The 13,638-nt window shown below is 36.0% G+C and overlaps 2 pseudogenes; both read left to right on the forward strand.

The window, feature by feature from the left end:
* LOC101000084 overlaps positions 1-13,638 on the forward strand; it is a 163,747-nt pseudogene that overhangs the window by 98,159 nt on the left and 51,950 nt on the right.
* LOC101001126 lies at positions 555-5,616 on the forward strand (annotated as a pseudogene).

Below are 13,638 nucleotides of genomic sequence, written 5' to 3' on the forward strand. Positions count from 1 at the left end.
AATTGCTCAAGGATTTAGAACCAGAAATACCATTTGCTCTAGCAATCCCATTCCTGGGTATATATGCAAAGGATTATAAATCACTCTAGTATAAAGACACAAAGGATTATAAATCACTCTAGTATAAAGACACAGACACATGTATGTTTATAGCAACACTATTTACAATAGCTAAGACTGGGAACCAACACAAATGCCCATCAGTGATAGACTGGATAAAGAAAATGTGGCACATAGACATCTTCGAATACTCTGCATTCATGAAAAAGAGTGAGTTCATCTCCTTTGCAGGGATACAGATGAAGCTGGAAACCATCATTCTCTAGCCAACTAACACAGGGACAGAAAACTAAGCACCGCATATTCTCACTCATAAGTGGGAGTTGAACAGTGAGAACACGTGGACACAGGGAGGAGAACATCACACACCAGAGCCTTTTGGGAAATGGGGGCCAAGAGGAGGTAAAGCATTAGGACAAATACCTAATGCATGCGGGACTTAAAACCTAGATGATGGGTTGATGGATGCAGCAAACCACCATGGTACATGTATACCTATGTAGTAAACCTGCACATTCAGCACATGTATCCCAGAACTTAAAGTATATAAAAAAATGAAGTTATTTTGTGAGAGAGAAAAAAGGGACCACATTTACATAATGTTTATTTACTATGGTGTATTTTTATAATTGTTCTATTTTATTATTATTTTTGTTGATCTCTTGCTTGCCTAACTTATAAACTGAATGTTATCGTAAGTATATACGGATCCAAAGAAATCGTGTAAATAGTGTATATGAGACTCAGTATTATCCTCAGTTTCAGGCATCCCCTGGGGGTCTTGGAATGCATCCCCTGTGGATGGGGGGAACTAATTCACTTATCCTTCTGCTGCCCTGCAGGAAGGATTGTATGAATGCCCCATGGAAAAATACAATCAAACACCAACTGATTTCATCTTATTGGGAATCTTCCCACCATCCAGAATTGGCCTTTTCCTCTTCATCCTCATTCTCATTTTGTTATTGGCTCTAATTGGCAATCAGTCCATAATCTTTCTCATCTTCTTGGACACTCATCTCCACATGCCCATGTATTTCTTACTTGGTCAGCTCTACCTCATTGACCTAAATTACATCTCCACTATTGCCCCCAAATGTTTTCTGATTTTCTGTTTGGAAACAAGTCTATTTCCTTCACTGGGTGTGGGATTCAGAGTTTCTTCTTTGTGACTTTAGCAGGTGCAGAAGTGCTGCTCCTGACATAAATGGCCTGTGATCATTATGTGGCCGTTTGCTTTCCTCTCCACTATCCCATACATATGAGCAAAAGAGTATGTGGTGATGATAATAGGATCTTGGATAATGGGCTCTATTGACACTTTTGCTCACATTTCATATATGCCCCATATCCCTGTTGCTCAGCAAGGGCTGTGATGTCCCAGCCATGGTGACTCTGGCCTTCTTGGACACCTGGGTCTATCAGTGCGCAGTGTTTTTGAGCACAATCCTCTTTCTCGTGTTTACTTTTATTGATATTGCAGGTTCCTATGGCCAGGTTCTCCTTACTGTCTACCACATGAAATCTGCAGAAGGGAGGAAGAAGGCCTATTTGACCTGTAGCACCCACCTCACTGTAGTAATTTTCTACTATGCAAACTTTGCTTATACCTCTCTATATTCGAGATACCTGCAATCTCCAACAGAGGACAAGGTTCTGGCTGTCTTCTACACCATCCTCACCTCCACCTCAATGCTCAATGCCATCATCTACAGCCTGAGAAACAAGGAGGTGATGGGGGCCCTGACACGAGTGAGTCAGACAATCTTCCCTGTGAAAATGTAGACATATGTTCTGCCTTAGAGTCCAAGCACTAACTTCACGTCAACTTAGCAGTGTACAGCAGTTATGGATAATAATATTCCATGCCAGGAGTGTGGAACAAAAATTACTCTAGAAAGTTATTTAAAATTTAGTCTTGACATTTTAATTGCATATTCTAAGACATCCATGTTGTTTTGTTTTTGTTTCTTTTTATCAAAATATAGATCATTTATTTTCCACTAAATTGTGGGCAGTAGGGTTTCATTAACATTAAAATAATAAATGTCCAAACTAATCATAGCATTCTGCATAATAGTTATATGTCATTCATCTCTCATTATTATTAAGATGAAAGAATAATTATTTAAGATGACTGAATCTAATTGAACATAAGATAGTATTGTATTTTCTCTCAAATGGTGGGTATAGCTTCTTCTTTTTCCTAAAGTAATGATTTATTGATAAATTTACCTCAGGATAAATAATTATTTTGGGGGATAAGCCAATTTGTCTTTAGAAAAACAAAAGTTTCTTTACAACAGATTCTATAGAAGTTACAGTCTAGTGAGTGTCAAGTAGATTATTTGAACCACTCCCCAGTCACATCACAACACACTCAATTTCTGCCTCCTTCATTGCCACTGGTATTCTCATACAAGACATTCTGCCTGGTCAATTTTATTTCTACTTATTTTTCTCATATATCAACACATCTATACAGCTTGGGTTGGGGTCAGCTTCTCTGCTCCACTATTTTTATGCCTGCTTAGGCATGTGCCTAAAAGCATCAACATTATTTCCGTAAAAGTTATACTGTATTATATATTGAAAATTTGCCAAGACTGGGTTTTAAGTCCTCTTTATAAAGATCATAACTATGGAAAGTGCTGTAAAACTTAAGTGTAGTAATCATTTCAACATGTAGATGGAAGTCAAACATCCTGTTGTACATTTTTAATAAAATAAAATGTTATGTGGCACATCTTTAATGAAATCAATAATCGATACAGACTGGCTTGAAATGTTCCTAGAATTATCTAATTAAAATATATTTTGATGATGTCACTTTCCTTAGCATGGTATGTGATTCTCTCCACTGGCTAATTCACTCCTACATTGGCAGGATCACACTGTACCTGGAACTTTATGTTCTTTTCATCTTAAATTGAATGTAGTTTTCTGAACAAGTTTTGAAAAGTCAGTCCTTCATTACATGAAGGATACAATTGGTTTTACCTTTAATGCATTGTTCTATATCCTCCCAAGTTTCTTTCACTGCATGAATCCCCATTTCTCCCTTTTCTCAAGGTAAACATCAGGTATCATCTACATAAGGAAGCATGTTGAATGTGCTTGTTCAACATTATATTCTACTCTCATACATCCTACTATTTCTAGTAATAACATGTGTCATCACGATGGATTGTAATAATCTCTTTTCTCTATGGCTCCACAGACTATTATCTTTTAACCATCAGCGGCTTGCTCGTTTCCTCTTCAAATGCCCAGATGTTGCTCTTGAGTACCTGTTCTACCTTCAAATTATTGTTCACACCTCAAAGCGTGTTTACGTAATCTTAGCCCATTGCATTTTCACATAATAATTAGAGTCAGCCAGCAAAATGTCTATAGGAAAAAAGTTTTGTGTCTCAGTGTGAATTCTTACAGTCTAGAGCATAATTTGTGGAAAAAGGAAATATTTTCTATATTAAATCTCTTGATTCATTAATGAAACATATTTTACTACATATATATCTGCTTATAAAGAGGAGAAATCCATCCATTTCTAGGCAATAGTCATGGGAATGATTCCTGTAAATTATTATTATTATTATTATTTTTAGATACCGTGTTACTGTGTTGCCTAGGCTGGTCTCAAACACCTCGGTGCAAGTCATGCTAAAACTATTCTCATAAAGTGAATAAAACTAAATTGCTGGGTTTTTAACCAAAAGCATAATTTTTTAGTAGAAGCATACACTAAGCATAAACCAGCTTGTCTGATAGCCCGCTTCCATATGGCTGCTTACTGCTTAAAAGTCACGTAGCCCCTGTCACAGGGGCCTAACTACCCTTAATTGTTTCTTTAGATTTCATCTTTAATTTTAGGAAACCTCAGGTTATCTATTTAAAATGATTTCCGGATCTTGAATTCTAGTGGACCCACTGACGCAGGGGGTCTGCAGAGCTTGTCTGAGAAACTGACTCAGTGCAGGATGCAGCGTCTTCATCTTGCTGTCTAGTGACTCCACCACACACTTCTGGACCAATCAGCAGTCCCCACACTTCAGCTCATCACCCAACCAGACTCCTTAAAAATGTCATCTCTAAGTCTCTCCAGAAGACTGTTTTGAGGCTTCTTTCTCTTCTTCTGAGAGATGAAGCCAGCTGGACTTCCTGGGTCAGGTGGGGACTTAGAGAACTTTTCTGTCTTACAAGAAGATTGTAAATGTACCAATCAGCTCTCTGTAAAAATGCACCAATTAGTGCTCTGTGCCTAGCTAGAAGATTGTAAGTGCACCAATCAGCATTCTGTAAAATGGACCAATCAGACCTCTGTAAAATGGACTGAACTGCAGGACGTGGGCAGGAACAAATAAGGGAATAAAAGCTGGCCACCCCAGCCAGCAGTGGCAACCCCAGCTCAGGTTCCCTTCCAGGCTGTGGAAGCTTTGTTCTTTACCTCTTCACAATAAATCTTGCTGCTGCTCAGTCTTTGGGTCCACACCACCTTTAAGAACTGTAACAATCATGCCAGGGTCCGTGGGTTCGTTCTTGAAGTCAGTGAGACCAGGAACCCACCAGAAGGAACAAACTCCAGACACACTTCAGCTGACCTATGATTATTTAACTCTTTCTCTGCTACAACTCCCACTATTTTGGTTGGCTACCACTCAATGGGCAATTGAACCCCGTGGGCGTGTAACAATCCTCCTCCCTCCGTCTCCCCATAGGTGGAATTACAGGCCTGTGTCACCCTGCCCTCCTCTTTAACAAAAGATTTGGCATAAATGGTTATCACTTGAATCTTGGATCTTTGGGACATTTGTATTTGGGCTTCTTTTTAAGTAAATGTAATTATGCATTTAAAGAACTATGTTGTTTAATGAATAATTCAAATGGACTGAACACAGACATTTAAAAATATAAAATAAACAGGTCGCTTTTATTTACGTTCCTTGCTCTCATTTCTTCCTTCAGTATAAACCAAGTTGTGGCTACTCTATGCTTGCTTTAGTGGTTTCTACTGAGGAAGTGGGAAATACTCAATTCCTACTTCCAGAACATTCTCAGGGAGAGCCAGGGGTACTTCAGGATCCCCTCCTCCTCTGGGCTTCCTCATGTTGGGTAGGAGCTGTAAGGGACTGCCACAGTGCTTCTCTGATACAGGCCACTTGGACCCGTCTACTGTCCTGGGCACTCTGCCAGTCTTGGTGGTCCCCTGAAGATGATTCTGTCCTGAGATCCAGACTGCAGGCTTCCTTTGTTTCATATGCCCAAGTCCAGGTTAGTTTCTGTCTCATATCCCCCAGACTTGTTTACAGGATCCCAGTGGGTAGTCTTGAGTCATGACCAATAAAGTCTTTATTTCATACAGAAATCCTCTCAAATCACCTTTTCCCACATCAAATAAGGATTCTTCCCTCCTTATTCAGCACAAATGTGTTTTGTCTACTAAAGAAGATATAAAAACAGTGTGCAATGTACGGTAGATGTGGCATCTAGATTTTTTATTATTATACTTTAAGTTCTAGGGTACATGTGCACAATGTGCAGGTTTGTTACATCGTTATACATGTGCCATGTTGGTTTGCTGCACCTATCAACTTGGCATTTGCATTAGGTATTTCTCCTAACACTATCCCTCCCTCAAACCCCACCCCCCAAAAGGCCCCGGTGTGTGATGTTCCCCTCCCTGTGTTCATGTGTTCTCATTGTTCAACTCCCACTTATGAGTGAGAATATGTGGTGTTTGGTTTTCTGTCCTTGTGATATTTTACTGAGAATGATGGTTTCCAGCTTCATCCATGTCCCTGCAAAGGACATGAACTCACCCTTTTTTATAGCGGTGTAGTATTCCATGGTGTATATGTGCCACATTTTCTTTATCTAGTCTATTATTGATGGACATTTGGGTTGGTTCGAAGTCTTTGCTACTGTGAATAGTGCTGCAATAAACATACATGTGCATGTGTCTTCAGCTTGCCCTCCATGGGCTGCACCCACTGTCCAACCTGTCCCAATGAGATGAATCAGGTACCTCAATTGGAAATCCAGAAATCACCCATCTTCTCTGCTGGTCTCTCTGGGAGATGTAGACCGGTGTTGTTCCTATTCGGCCATCTTGGAAATGACTCCTAGATATGGCATCTACTATTATGTTCAAAGGCAGGGTTTAAAAGGTGAAGAAATTCTTTAGATTTTCAAATGCAAGAATATTGAAACATCTGTGTTTGATTTTCAGGAAATTATCTTTGCTACCTACCCTGATTAGACCATTATATAACATATGCTTGTATGAAAACATCAAATTGTAACCCATAAATTCACACAATAACAGTGTATCAACTAAATAAATAAACATTTCTTAAAAACATTTATAAAATTCCAAATATATAAAATGGACTAATGTTACTTTTTTAAGATGGGAGGCATAATTAATTTATTGGAAACTGCGGAAAATTTGAGTACATTTAAGGTACTCTTTGGCATAAAAATTTAATTACTAAATATACCCTAGATAGTATTATGCCACAGTTAGTAGTTACATGATTTTTATCATCAATTTTAATAACAGAAAATTGTTTTAAAATTTAATGGGCATTTCCAGAAGAAAAGAAACAATGTAAACATATGCTTAAAATATGTTAAAGATAACTCCAATATGTGATATTTTAATACCGTCTACTTATGTGTTTTAAGTAAATTAACATAGTTCCACTTTTATGTTCTAAAACTTATTGCCAATATAAACTAAATTGAGAAAGAAATTAATATATACAGACACATCATTGGTATGAATGCAGTGAATAACAACATATAAAATGTAGGATTTCATAAAGTATTAGAGACACAAATGCATTAGTAAAACCTGAATAAACATAATTGTTTCTTTTCCCACTGAGTTTACCTTTGACGTGATTTGAAACATCTAAATACATTATCAGAACTCATTTCTAAACCTTGGACTAAGGCCATCCTATGTTATTAGTGACTCAGCCTAGAATGTCCAAACTCTCAGTAGACATTCCCCAGTGAATCCTAGCAAAACCATCATTAAACTTGTTCTTCCGGTAAAGAAACACTAGAGTCATGGTTGCTACTGAATCACCATGAAGGTCTCTAAAATCTCAAGTGTTGGGATGGAAATGAATACATACCTTTCTTTAAAAAGCATTCAGAAATCTTGCTCAGAAAAATGACTTTGTTCACATGATTACTGTATGACTGCTTACAGCTAACCGAGGCAGTGCGTGTTTGAAATTGAGGAGATAATAAAAGGTACTAATTATATTTGTATTTTTAAATTTTTATTGGTCACAGGGAAGAAGGGACTCTGGCAACTGCTTAAGAGAACTGTTTCAGAAATAGAATTGTAAGTTTGAGCACTAGTGGCTGTAATTTCTGTTAACAAAATTCTGCAGAAATCTTGGAGTATAGAATACAGATAACCAACAGCGATTTTGCTGCTAATTCATAAATGTGTTTTCTGAATGGGAAGCTAAATGACGGTCATGGAAGAGATGGGGCTAAATTATATTAGAACATGCTTTTATGGGCTCAAGTGAAATTAATGAATCCACATATAATAATCCAGTCTTTCTAGTAAAATACCTGGAAAGTACTAGTGTTGTTTTTGCATAAAAATATTAAAATGACATTAAGGTAAAGGCAAAATGAGAATGGTTAAAACTACCATCTGTAAAGCAATAATATATACATTTTTAAACAAAGGACCCTCTTCTGGAAATAAATAATGCAGGTAACCATATGATTGATAGCTGGGATATAGTTATCCATATTTTGTTTTTATACCCAATTTGTGCAAAACTGTACTGCGTTGTGCTTTTAATTTTTATATTGTATTTATTTTTTCTTCAGGGCACAACATAAACTTCCAGCAAAATAATAGAAATATCTGCTTTAACAGCAATGCAGAGTTTTTGTGAGAAGCCAATGAGCATAGTACGTGGAAACAATGTGAAGGCTATATTATTCTACAGTCATAGCGGATAACAATGTGTGAATGTGATAGTGATTATGCTGATGATGAGGGCAATGATAATGATGAAGATGCTGAAACTCACAGCTTCTCTTCAATGATACCCCCAGTCAAGTAATACACGTTCACTGTGTCACAGACTGCTCATAATAACAATTTTAAGTAGAGCAGCCTTATTTTGGGATAATAATTTTTCTTTGAAAATAGTTTTGATCAAAACTGAGGACAGTGTAGGTTTCACAAATCTGTGCCTTAGTGGAAAACTGCAGTATCTAGACTCAAGAGGACCATCCTCCTTGGTTCCCAAACTCTATCACTAGGTCATTGCACAGCCATGAATAACTCTCTTCAAATCCTTGTGATTCAGTTATTCTTCCTTCTGATAATGAGAATATAGTTGAAAAATCTTTGTCTTCTCTGAATATATGAATCACTACAATTAGGTTATCTCTGCAATGCAGTGATGCATTCTGACTTTAAAAGATGGTAATATGTAATTCATTTGAAACTTGGGCACCGTTTGGAGAATTTTAATTATTATGCTGAATATGTTCATCCTCAAATTGATTTATGAAATATATTGTATGTGTATTTTTTAGTAAGTGAATTCTTCCAGTAGGGAAACTTTTATATTGGGAACAAGATAGAAATTGCATTTCTTTTAGAGTTTCTGAGAAACCATTTTTCTATAAGGTATGAGTGGTTGTTGCTGGATCAAGTGAAAGTCCAGTGAAACCAGGTGATATGAGGAAACAGAAGAAGTTGAAATGATTAAATTTTAATCATTACAATAATCTCATTTGTGATTTAAAAATTTTTATTATTTTGCAGTTATTTATCATCTATAATGATTTTTTTATTTTAATAAATTTAACCTCTTATATTTTTGTTTTGGGTAATTAAAAAGTGAGCCAGTCTTATTTCAGACTTACTGCCTAAAAAATTTGAAGGATAAAATAGTCCACGCATTTTAAAAAGTTTATGTAAATGTTTGTTTATTTATATATAATGTATATTTACTTATGTTTGCATAAATATGTATATGTGTATATCAACTCATATATGTATGTGTTTGTATGTGTATGTATATATGCATATATGTATGTGTGTTTGTGTGTAATCTGGATACATTCACCTAAAATCTCTGAATCTCAATTTCATCATCTATGAAATGTCAGTGGCGATGTCCATGTGAAGAGCTTGTTATTAGGTTTAAATCTAATGGAATCACAGAACAAATCCTGACATATTGCAAGTGCCAGTGTGTGGAGACAGTCAATAATAGTTCATGCCATTATCCTTCCTTTCATTCCAGATGATGCCCAGGTTGAAGGTTTGGTTTTGCTACTCACTGTGAAACCATCATTGGAATTTTGTCTGCTCGCTTTTTACTCCAGTGTATAACATCATTAATGCTGACGCCTAGATATATACATTTTATGAGAATTAGAAAAATAAAAGCAAGTGTAAATGTTTTAAAATGGGCTTAAAATACTTATAGCTATTTTGGTAGATAAAAAACTAAGGGACAGAAGTAACCCATTTGGATTTATTTTTATCTAAGAAAAAAAATGTCCTCTTCACACTACTTAGATATATAACGGCTGAGACGGCTTCCTCATTACAGACAGAGCTCTAATTTTATATAAACAATGTTATATGACAGAATTAGAACCCTGGAACATGAATAATCAAAGAGACACTACATTGGTGTCCAAGAGATATTGTAACGTCACAAAACCGAACATATCTCCTGCCACCACCACTTGCAAAGTCCAATTAATGAGAACAAGGTCTGGTAGAAAGAAAGTGACTTTTTCTTCTAAACTTAGCTGAGAGGAAGGAGAGGCTTCTGTCTTAATGGGAAATGCTTCCCCTTTCAGGGCAGTAGGTAGGGTCTTTTGAAGGGGTCTTGGCATGAATGACATTCAGGGAGTGAGGACATAGGGGGTCCAGTGGTTTTCTTCTGATGTCTTTTCTATCCAGTGGTCTGGCTGGCACCATCACAGGCAGAGCTGGGTTGTAAACTGAGGCAAGCTCCTAGCGGGAGGGAGTTCTGTGGGTGCCTGATTTGCTTCAAGGTTCCGTCTCTAGAACTTCTAAGTAAACACAAAGTCATATAAACTTGCCTTGCAGAACGTGTCTGGTGGAGACAGTAAAGGATATATTTACATTCCTAAACAGTTAAGTAGAAGGTTGGGGGAGGAGGAGAAAATAAGTCATGATTTTTCTTTTTAAAAATGAGGTAGTCAGTTACAACAAGGCATTAAATATGAGATCTCACATGCCATTTAGGATTCTGTCCTATGTTACATTTTCTCTTTTTAAAATTAGGACTGTAACTATCTCATGGAAAGTTTATCATAGACTGCCCTATATAAAATATAAGTGATGGAAATATTTGAAATGTTAATTATGTTAGTAATTTCAAATAGTACATATTCTACTTGCCAATAACTAAACTACTAATATAAATTACATACTATTGTATCAGAATTAATGCTGATCTTGTACGGTTTCTAAATGACATATATGAAAATAATTTGTTCTTCTAAATTGTCCTTCATAAATTACCAGAGGTCATAAAATAATTGAAAATAATTTGCTCTGTAGAGGCTGAGAAACTTGCCAGAATTTTCTTAAAATGTATTTGGAAATCCAAATATGCAATAATTTCAGTACATTTTAATGTTTTTATTAGGGTAAATATACTTAAGGTAAACTGCACCATTTTAACAATTTTAATTGTGGGTTCGGTGGCACTAAGTACATTTATGTTGTTGTGCAACCATCCCCACCATGGGTCTCCAGAACAGTTTCATTGTCTCCAACTGGAATTTTGTTCCCTACACAATTATTCTCCTTGTTTCCCTTCCCCTATCCTCCGGGGTCCAGCATTCTTTCTGTCTGTATTAATTTGACTACTCTGGGTACTTAATATAGGTGAATTCATACAATATTTGCCTGTTCATGGTTTATTTCACTGAGCATAATGTATTCAAGATTTATCTATGTTGTAGCATGTGTCAAAACTTCATTCACTTTTAAAACTGAATATGTACTTACTACATTTTTTATTGATTTTTCTGTGGATGAACATTTAAGTTGTTTCTGCCTTTTGGTTATTGTGAATAATACTGCTATGAATGTGGGCATGTCAGTATCTCTTTTGAGGGTCTTATTTCTTTGGGTCCACATTCAGAAGTGGAATTGCTGGAGCATATACCAATTTAGTTTTTGAAGAAATTACTATACAGATGGTCCAGAAACACAATAATTTGATGACTTTTTGACGTTACTGTGCATTTATAGGAACATAATACTATTGTAAGTAAAGGAGCATCTGGAATTACAGTGATTTGAGTTGCAATATTTTAACATTGGGATGACTTTTTCAAGATAGTAAATGTATAATACTTACAATATTTTAAACTCATAATGGGTTTTTCAGGAGGAAACCCCATCATAAATGGAGGAACTTCGATCATTTTCCATAGAGGCTGTACAATTTCACATTGCCACTGACTATACTTTTATGATTTTAGCTCTTACACTTAGGTCTTTAATTTATCTTGACTTAAGTTTTCGTATGGTTTACAGTTAGCATCCAATTTCAATATTTTGACTGCAGATATGTAGTTTTTCAGACACTGTTTATTGAAAAGACTATCCCTTCCCCATTGAGTAAACCTGGTTCCCTTGCCAAAAAAAAAAAAAAAAAAAAAATTGCTATGTATATGAAAGTCTATTTCTTGACTCTATTTCCTCCTCCTCCTCCTCCTCCTCCTCCTCCTCCTTCTTAGTCTTTGTCTTCATCTTCTTCTTTTTTAGACAGGGTCTCACTCTTTCACCCAGGATGGAATGTGCCAGTGAGAACTGGGCTCACTGCAACCTCTGCCTCCCCGGCTCAAGCAAACCTCCCACCTCAGCCCCCAAGTAGCTGGTACTACTGGAGCAAGCCACCACCCCTGGCTAATTTTTGTATTTTTTGTAGAGACAGGATTTTACCATGTTACCCTGTATGGTCTCAATGTTGTGATCTCAAGCAATCTGTGTGCCTCAGCCTCCCAAAGTACTAGGATAACAGGTGTGAGCCACAGCACCTGACCTCTGTTTTCTTATATTGGTATACGTGTCTGGCTTTATACCAATGCCATACTTTTTATAAAATTACTGTAGCTTTTGGAACTGGAGCAAGCAAGGATGTTCACTCTCACCACTCCTCTTCAACATAGTACTGGAAGTCCTAGCCAGAGCTATCAGACAAGTGAAAGAAATAAAGGACATCCAAATCAGTAAAGAGGAATTCAGACTCTCACTGTTTGCTGATGATATGATTGTTTACCTAGAAAACCCTAAAGACTCTTCCAGAAGGCTCCTAGAACTGATAAAAGAATTCAGCAATGTTTCCTCATACAAAACTAGTGTACACTAATCAGTAGTTCTCCTACATATCAACAGCAACCCAGCTAAGAATCAAATCAAGAGCTTAGCCCCTTTTACAATAGGTGCAAAAATAAAAATAAAATAAAATAAAATAAAGTAAAATAAAATACTTAGGAATACATCTAACCAAGGAAGTGAAAGACCTCTACAAGGAAAACTACAAAACACTTCTGAAAGAAATCATAGATGACACAAACAAGTGAAAACACATACCATGCTCATGGATAGGCAGAATCAATATTGTGAAAATGACCATACTGCCAAAAGCAATCTACAAATTCAATGCAATTCCCATCAAAATGCCACCATCATTCTTCACAGAAGTAGAAAAAACAATTATAAAATTCATATGGAACCAAAAAAAGCACGCATACCCAAAGCAAGACTAAGCAAAAGGAACAAATCTGGAGGCTTTTGGTAAGTTTTAAAATCAGAAAGTATCAGTCTTTCACTTTTGTTCTTAAAAACAATAATGTATTCAAGACTTTTTGACTAATCAAGGTCCCTTGTAATTCCATGTAAATTTGAGCATGGGTTTTTCTCTTTTTGAAAAAATGATTTATCATGAGAATTTTCATAGAGATTCCATTGAATCTTTAAGTAACTTTGGATATTATTGACATCTTAACAGTGTTAAGCCTTCCAATCTATACATACAGGATATATTTCCATTTATTTGTGTCTTCTTTCATTGTTATAATCAACATTTTGTCATTTTTCATTGTATAAGCCTTTTACCTTCTTGGTTATGTTTATTCCTAAGTGTTTCATTTTTTTGATACTATTGTAAATAAAATCACAATCTCTTTTACAGATTGTTTATTGTTAGTGTATAGCCACTCGAAGCCTAGGCTCAGAACAGACACAGTTTTGCTTCTGACACATTCAATGAATCACAGCAAATTGTTAGTGTATAGAAGTCAATAGGTTTTGGCTGTTGTTGTATGCTGCAATTTTGCTAATTATTTGTAACAGTTTTTAGTGTGTAGAATCCTATGGTTTTCTACATATATAGTTATGTCGTATGCAAATAGAAATTATCATGCTTCCTTCCTTTTAATTAAGGTAACTATTTTTCTTCTTTTGTTCTATTGCTTTGGTTGAACTTCCAATAATATGTTGAATAGATGCAGTGAAATTGGACA

The sequence above is a fragment of the Papio anubis genome, chromosome 1 (genome assembly GCF_008728515.1).
Source record: "Papio anubis isolate 15944 chromosome 1, Panubis1.0, whole genome shotgun sequence".
Lineage (NCBI taxonomy): Eukaryota > Metazoa > Chordata > Mammalia > Primates > Cercopithecidae > Papio > Papio anubis.